Genomic DNA, 8,545 nt, shown 5'->3' with positions numbered 1-8,545 from the left:
TTTTAAGCATTTTTCTCTGATAGCACTCACGAATGACTTGACTCCCATGAAGGGAGAAAATAAAGTCCTTGGTTGCAACATCATCCTGTGAGTTGGAATGAGAATCATGGTGAACCATCATTATTTTGATTAATTTCCTGTGCACTGCACTAACAATTCAGAAAGCAAATCGTTATAATGTATGTGCCACACATCTTAAAGGATACGAACAGGTAAAGCTGCCAGAGGATCACTGTTTAATGGTGGCAACCAGGTCACCACCATGTAACTGTTGACAGCAAAGACATCCTTGCCCTGAAAAGATAGAAACACATAGTGCAGTTTAGGTCATTATACATTTTTCATAATCGTTGTATTACATATTACCAAACACAACAGAAACTCCCAAACTGACCTGTCAAGCTGCAAGTACAACTATGTGTTGGAAGCATTGATTAGCAATCTTTTAAAGAAATGGAAGGATATTAATGAAAACTGATGCATTCATATTAACCCCACATCAACAGCAGAGTGAAGCATGGAAATGGACCATTACCAATGCCTCTAACTCATCAAAGGCCAAAGACCAGAAGTCACCTCTGGTTAATGTTTGGGTTGAGCTCAATTGAAGTAAATCCTTATTTAGATCTCTGGCTATATGAAAAAGGGAAACACACAAATTGGGAAATAATTCATTAAAACATACAAACATGAACAGTAATTCAGTAGAATGATTTATGAAAATTATTGTAATATGTATATGTCACCAAATTCTGTTGTGCTGGGAGATGGTCAACAGTCCATATCCTTCTGCTTGCTTGCTCATCTGTCTGACTTGTTGTTACACTTGGAACTAGGTCAGATGAGCTAGGACAAGTGTGAGGACGAGATCCATATTAATGTGGCAATAAAATAATTTTTACTGTCTTCACATAACTTGCACTGCAAATAGTGAGGAAAGTAGTGTACAATCACAAGTAAAAGAAATAATTTTACAAATCTTGACATGAAAAAGCCAGCAGTGGAAAAAGCAGTGGAAGTTATCAAGAAATATTCCTCAACATTAAGCAGTTACATAATGTTAAATTCAAAGGAATTATTTCATTATACTTTGATTTCTGTTTCTCTCTGGGTTGTGGTGTTTCATCTGCTTCAGTGGTGGCTGTACAGCTGTGCCTTAAAAAAAAATAATAATATTGAATAATATTGATGACCATTCAATGTTAAATGATTGAGAGAAAATGTGAATGCAGACAAATTAATTTACCCATTACTAGCTACCCATTGTCATCTAACTGAAGTTGAACGTCCTTGCCCACCATTTTCTGGATACTGGCCTTAGTTTCGTTATTGCATTTTTTGTTATATGTTCTGCATCATAAAGATGTGTTCAGATGGCGTGAGGGTATTCATGAAATAATTGTTCTTCCTCATGTCGGCAAATAATTGCTCAGTACACTGGCTGTTGACCCAGCCAGCCAGATCTGGGACAAGTGCAATCCTTTAAAAGTAAAATGCATCTTTAGTATCCTTAGTATTCTTCTCATGGAAAATATTGTACAGGGTGTAATGATCAGATGATGCAGTGATCGGGTGGCAGTTTGGATCAGTATCAATGTTCTCGCTTTTGAGCCATGGTAAATTGACCTTTAGTCTTCCATCAGCAACCAACTGCAGATTGTCTGCAGTTGCTTCAGCCAGCTGCCCCTCATTTGGACTAAATGGCAAACTTTCAAGCTCCCTCAAGTTGGTGTGTGTTGCCAGTTCCCTCGCAAAGTCATAAATGGCAATGTTTGGGAAGTGCTTCCAGCTAAGCAAAATATCAGCATAGTCTCTGGGACTCTTTACTCTTAAATTAAATTTTATTGAGTAGATCACTGCACAGGGACACATAACAACTGCCTAACCACCTATGGAAAACACATAACTGAGGTAATGATATAGTACAACTTACTATGTTAAATAACTGCCACAGATGAATTTGTATGCTACATTGTGTATTATTTAGTATTGTCCTTGATTTAAGTCCTGTGACAAATGCTGACCTATACTGTACGCTTACTTTTAAAGGTTAGGGTTATGGTTAGAACAGACTACAACATATTATGCTACAAACATTACATTCTTCTGGCTGAAGAACTATTTCATCACTGTACAGTAACAAGATGCAACTGTTTGGCAAAAGACATGTATCTTACCTGAAGCTCCCAAGATCTTCTCCAAGATCTTGTTGTAAGACAACCTGTTCTTCATTTCCTCCCGGAGTCTTAGGACAAGGCACATTTTTGAGCATTACCCTGAGATGAATTAGTGCATCTTGGAGCCTCTCTTCCATCATTTGGAGATCAGCCATGGCTGCCTTGGTAAATGAAACCTTTCATGTTCTGTGTTTATAACAGTGTCCCCCCTCTCTCGTTTTCGGTCCAATCCAAGGTGCCCAGTTGTTGTAATTTGGTGAAACCACAAAGGGGTTCTGCCTTGAAATTGCAAACAAAAAAAACAAAAAAAAACCAAACAACATGTTTTTGGACACAAACCTTGTTCATAGCAGTTCTGCTTCCTTGTGTCCCCAAATATCAACCATTTCCGACAGAACTCCTCCTCCAAAGTGATGGATGTGGTAGAGGAGCAATGATTTTACATGCATGCACTCATAAGCATGCATGTAAAAGCATGGCTTGAAGAAGGATTTATCAACAGTAAAGATGCCATTTTTGGCGTCAATGCATTGGCCTGGTAGGTGCTGTTTTGCTGAAATATCAGTTAGTCTTTGCTTGTGTTTTCTGTTAATGTGAACCAGCAAGTTCCTTTTATCTATTTGAATGCCGCAGTGTGTGCAAGCCACCCTGACTTTCTGGTGGACACATAATCCTACTGCTGACAACAGTGTTGCTGGGGATGGAGATAGCGGTGCTGCTGGGGATGGAGGTGGAGGTGGTGCTGCTGGGGATGGAGATGGTGGTGCTGCTGGGGATGGAGGTGGTGGTGCTGCTGCTGCTGCTTGGGCTGTGGGTGGAGGCCATCTGGATGATGTATTCTTACAAATTGTTAAATGTTTAATCAGAACAGCTCTTCTCATTAATGTTGACATGCAGTAGCAGCAGTGAAAATGTTTGTCTGCAGCCTTGACTGCACTTGATGTTTACAAAGTTTAAAATGTAGAAAATGTAGAAAGGACGAGTTTGATCAATTGTCTTGTTTACAATGATGTTTTTATACAGTGCAGTGCAGCGCCCCTGTAGAGGTTTTGGGGTGAAGCACATTGCTCAAGAGCACAACAACATTAAAATCCATGTGGGATTTATTGCAAGATCTAATATTTTGGTTGAACAAATGAAATACATTGTTATCGAACATGGTGACTCAAAATGTTTCCTCAATATCTTGATATCTTCAGTATCAAGATTCAGTGCTTTACTGACATCTCAATGCAGCTAATAGGAACTAGAAAAAGAACAGAAACCCCAGGACATAACATTACCACTCAGACACATACAGTTAAACCAAATGGTAAACACATAAAATGATCATAATCAAACAATAAAACCCCAATGCATTAAAAAAATAAAGATATTAATAAATGAAAAAAGCATTCCTATGGGGATGCTTTCAGCACCGTAATATAAGTATGAACTGTACCATTGTGTACATAGCATTACAATGTCTTGTGGATGAGACTAATAACAACACCTCTGGTGATTCAGGAGTTAAGGGAGCAAACAGTGCTGTTTTAGCACAGAGATTTACCCATAATAAAAATAGCAGAGATCACCTGTAGTAACCTGACTAACAATGTTCGTTAAGGAGCCACAGTATTGACACTGAAGCAAAAATCCCAGAAACAAAAATCTCCAAACCTGGACAAATAAAACAGAGGTAAGAGAGGGATTAAGGCTGAACTGACCCTTTAAATGGACTGGTATGAAAGCATATGTCAGGTCTATCTGAGGAACTAAAAAGCTCACCTCCGTGAAGAACTGACCCTCAAGTCCCCGAACACATTAACACTGAAACTCCTTTCTGTGTATAATAATAAGCTTATCTGTCCAATCAGGCAACAACTAACTTATTGTACAACAAAATGTTATTCCTTTAATGATTTACTTTCATGATTAGAGAGGGTGCGTTCAGTGTATGGAAACGCTTCCATGAGTACAGTAATGATACAACAGACAGTGCGGTTAAACAGCAAAACTGAAAACTGTAATTACTTGACAGGACAGAGGTAACTCTGCAGAGGAGAGAGAGTTTGGACTTTTAGATATTTAAAATAAAAATGCCCGAACAGCTGTGATGAAGCTCAGGATTCATCCTGAGAAGGGCTGCGTTATAATAAACTGTTTCACTGTATAAACCTGGACATTCACACCAATCTACAAAAAAAGTATATGTATTATATTAGCATATATTATTAATTTGGCTATGTGTGTTTAATTTGATATACCTCATACCCATATGGTCCCCCCCAAAGCCTGACTGAAGATTTCACCCTTGTTTCAGTGTGTTGTCCATGTTTATATAGCCTGCATGAAACAACACTATAAGAACACACGGGACGAAGTATCTAAGATATGCTTTTTGTAGTGCATCTATGGAACATTGTAGTTTCACCACGACAGACCCACGTCAATAACATCCGCTGTCGCATAATTATGAAGCCAAATGTAAGTGCAGTCAGATTCTCTTAGCACTGCAGTTGTCTTTTCCAAAGTACTTAATGAATTCTCCTTCACATCTTTTCTTGACCTTGTGATGTTTTCTGTCTAAGTCCAGGAAAAGCAGTTAGGAAAAGACAATAGGACGTAGGCTGTAAAAAATCTGTCCTCCTATTTATATCTCTGCTCTGAAACAGAAACCGACAAGCAGCTGTTGACTGTCAGCGTGTAATACTGTAGCAGGAGGTTTGAAAGAGGCTAGTTGAGGTTAGCATGCCATGGCTAACGATCAAAACAAGTTAAATTAAAATGGAATCATGCTTGAACATATCATTGGGAAGTGACATTGTTAGAGCCCTGGATTTTTACCACTCTTATCAAGGACTCTGCCACACGTAAAACAAGGAGGAAGACATTTTAAAAGTAGGGACAAAATTTAATACCTGCAGTTATTGATTGACTCATGCAATATTCTTATGCTTGCCCACTTGTGAGTGGACAGAAGGATGCATGCAGGCTTCACTTGCCAGTGTTGTATGAGTTTTGTTTGTGGACTTTGGTGATTCATTTTATTGTGGCAATTAGGACTTTATGGCACTTGAACTTATTAGGCAAAGGGCTGGGATGTTGAGGCCCACTCACGAAAACCAAACACCCGGCCAGATACTTTCCTCTGGCGCCAGGATCACCTAAAACCATTAAAACAAAATGTACTTGCTGGAAAAACTGAACAGCCAACTCTTAAAGGGTCTTTTATCACTACCAATGCTGAACAACTTTTTTAGGCGACCAAAATGTTACAATTAACTTTAGTCATCTGAAAACACACTGTGAAATATACTCTGTGAATCTAGGGTTTTGCCATGGTTATGTTATGTAATCAACGTTGTCACCATGGTACTGACTTGTCAATCATAAGGTAGCCACGCCCAAAGCATATGCTACTTTATCATCTATTTTATTTAAAATGGGACCATAATTTACAAAATGAACATCATGCTTTATTGAAGAAGACTTGAAACTAGTGATTGAGATAAACTCGTTAGGAAAGTGTTTACTGGGCTTATAAATCAAGTGAGAAGCAGGGTCATTTTCTCATGACATAGTGGAGTCGCCCCCTGCTGGCCACTAGAAACAATGCAGGTTTAAGGCACTTCACTTTTCAGACCGGGACCTACCTGCTTGAGTCCAATAGGTCAAATTTGAGCAAGTGATGGTACTGTAGCTCCTGGCCCATGATCGGTGATGCAGTCCAGCTCTCCATCTGAGGTGTTGCCATACCACACAGTTATTGTGAAGGTAAGGATGCTCTTTTGCTGTCTTGATGCAGTGAAGCACAGTAGTAGCTTTAACTAATACCTTTAATAAGTTTTAACAAGTATTTATCCTTTTCTCAGTCTCAACTCACAAACCATCTTGAAGATGATCTCAATCTACGGATCACTTCTGCAATAACAGTATTTTTTTTTTTTTTTTTTTTACAAGTTTTTTTTTTTTTCATGTGACCATGGTTGCAAAATGATGTTTACAGACTAGAAAGCAGGCGTGTCGCAGCCGTGGGTGTTACGGGTGTTGTGACACCTGCACTTTCACAGAAACATAATTCCACCCCCCCACCCCCACCCCAATTTTTCCTGGGGTAGTCATTGATGAAATGAAACTGAGTTCCCCATACATGAAAACCAATTGGTCATGTTAGATTGATTGAACAGCCATCCAGCCAACCCACCAGGTCAGATGAGTAAACAGTTGAAGTATAGTAAACATGGATGTATAAAGAGAACTGGTGGCGCATGAAACCAAAAAAGTTTGACTTCCACGTATAAAATTAGCCGGATCTTCCGGGATCATTGGGCCCATAGAGCAAGTGCAGTAGTGGCTTTCGTTGGCCGAGCTGGCTACTTCCGGTTTAGCCCTCCGGCTAACTTGAATGGGGATAAAACAATTCAACTGTGTGGCTCTTTTAGGCTTTTGAAATGTGATCAGACCGAATGAATCAAATTCTGATAGTGAGATGAGTCATTTCGCGGGGGTTGTGATGCTCAAAAAAATGTATCCGCTGATTTACGGACGTCTCTTTCACAATGTTAGTCTATGGAAAAAAGTCTTTTTGGGCCCAATAGCGTCACATGACGTTGTAATTACATGGTTTGGCCGCTATGTCAAAGTGGCCTCACAACTATGCGCTATTCCTGGGGGCTTGATAGTAAAGTTACGTTTGTGCATTCAGAAATGGTGCTCCTGTGATAACAGATTAGAGAATAACAGATCAGAGGTATGAAACGGCTATTTAACTAGAAAGTAATGTAGAATTTTTTTTGTAACTTTGTCTTGTTATGTGATGTGTCAGCTAAGCTAACATTAGTCATTGAATATAAATGAAATAGACTATGAAATAAATAGACAGCTGGCAAATTTGGTTTGTAAAGTCACTACTTTTGTGGTTTTTAAATAGTCACAGACAAAGGTGAGCATTCATATTTAAGATGTTTAACATCTGTCTGTCTTATGGTAAAGTTTTAACAATCAAATTAATGTTTATTAGCATTCCAAATGCTAATCGTGAGTTTACTAATCACTAATTAGCTACCATGCTAGCTGGACTTTGGCAAGAAGTTTGTACATATATGTATGTATATGGACAACTTTAGATATTTAATTTCTCAGTTAAAGACAATTAAAGGACCCCTTTGGATTCCTACTAAAAGAGACAGTGTTTTTTAGTCCATGGACTCAGAAAGGACTTTTTAAGTTTTATGGGCATCATAATACATTTTCAGGTTGAACCTGTAATTGTTAATGTTATTAAGCCAATTATTTGAAGATACTGATTTGTTACCAGGGTTCAATTCGTTATGCATCTATAACTATCCATTTCATTTTGATAGAAGTTTAAGTTTCCTTTGGTTTCATGTCTATAAGGTATATGAGGAAGTAGGATAAAGATACTCTGTGATTATCTTAAGTATAATAAGGATAGCTATGCTCCAGTCCAGCAGTTAATACAAATAACTGGATGTAAGTAGTAAACTGCTACCAGACCCTAAATAAATTATGCTGAGTTGTCACACTAATATGGTCTCAGTAATTATTTTATGGTAAGCTAAAGGCAGTGGTTACGACTACAGTAGAGAAAATTGTCTAAATGCGTGGCATTCATTTTGATTTGGCATGTTGAGACTGGAACAGGGTTCGAAGGCAGGAGGTTGCTATGCTCATGTCCCACCTCTAGAAACCCCACACTTTTAAAATCGTTGCTCCACCCCTGTTAGAAAGTGATGGTTTTAAGTTTGTTTGATCCAAATATTTAAACTCAATGAATAAATGAGTATTTATCGATTAACAAAGCTATTAATTTCAGCTTGTAAACCCTTTATAAAGTCGGCACTATTAGGAAGTAGTAATGAAAGACATAGTATATCTTGCTTGTTTGGTGTTATAACAGTGATCACCATCTTAGCATGCTAAGCATGTTGTACATAAGCAATTTGTAAAGTCTGAAAAAAGAAAACAGCACTCTTAATTCTGTGTTGAAATTTCACTGGAGTTAAGTTCTCCAGTGCCTCAGTCTTCCACACCTCGCCTCTGTGCTCCCAAAACTCAATTTCACAAAAGTATGAGATATTGATCCCATACAGATGCAGTCATGTCTGAGCTGTTACATTAGAACTTGGTTAATCTCAGGCCTAGAGAAAGAACTGAATGTGGCAGGCATAAGCCATAAATCTACACCTCCCCTACACCTGCAAAAATCCTCCCACTGTAGCTCCACACTGCTGATGTATTAAAAGCAACCAGGCGTAAACATCTCTTGATAGACTTGGGGGAGTGTGAATCAAACTTTCCTCTTGTTCAGTATGTAAAATCACAAACTTACTGCAGCTTGTGACATATATGCTGGACTAATCTTT

The 8,545-nt window shown here is 38.4% G+C and overlaps 1 long non-coding RNA gene across 1 annotated transcript; it reads right to left on the bottom strand.

Moving 5' to 3' along the window:
- Window positions 1-541: 541 nt before the first annotated feature.
- Window positions 542-1,156, bottom strand: LOC121886429. The gene is made up of 3 exons (XR_006092728.1): window positions 1,090-1,156; window positions 747-846; window positions 542-633 (listed from the first exon to the last, which is right to left on the bottom strand). It is a non-coding gene; the product is annotated as an uncharacterized LOC121886429 (long non-coding RNA).
- Window positions 1,157-8,545: the final 7,389 nt, after the last annotated feature.

This window comes from Thunnus maccoyii, chromosome 2, assembly GCF_910596095.1.
Source record: "Thunnus maccoyii chromosome 2, fThuMac1.1, whole genome shotgun sequence".
NCBI classification, from domain to species: Eukaryota; Metazoa; Chordata; class Actinopteri; order Scombriformes; family Scombridae; genus Thunnus; species Thunnus maccoyii.
Note: the sequence above shows the minus strand (reverse complement) of the source record. Positions and strands in the feature narration are given on the sequence as shown.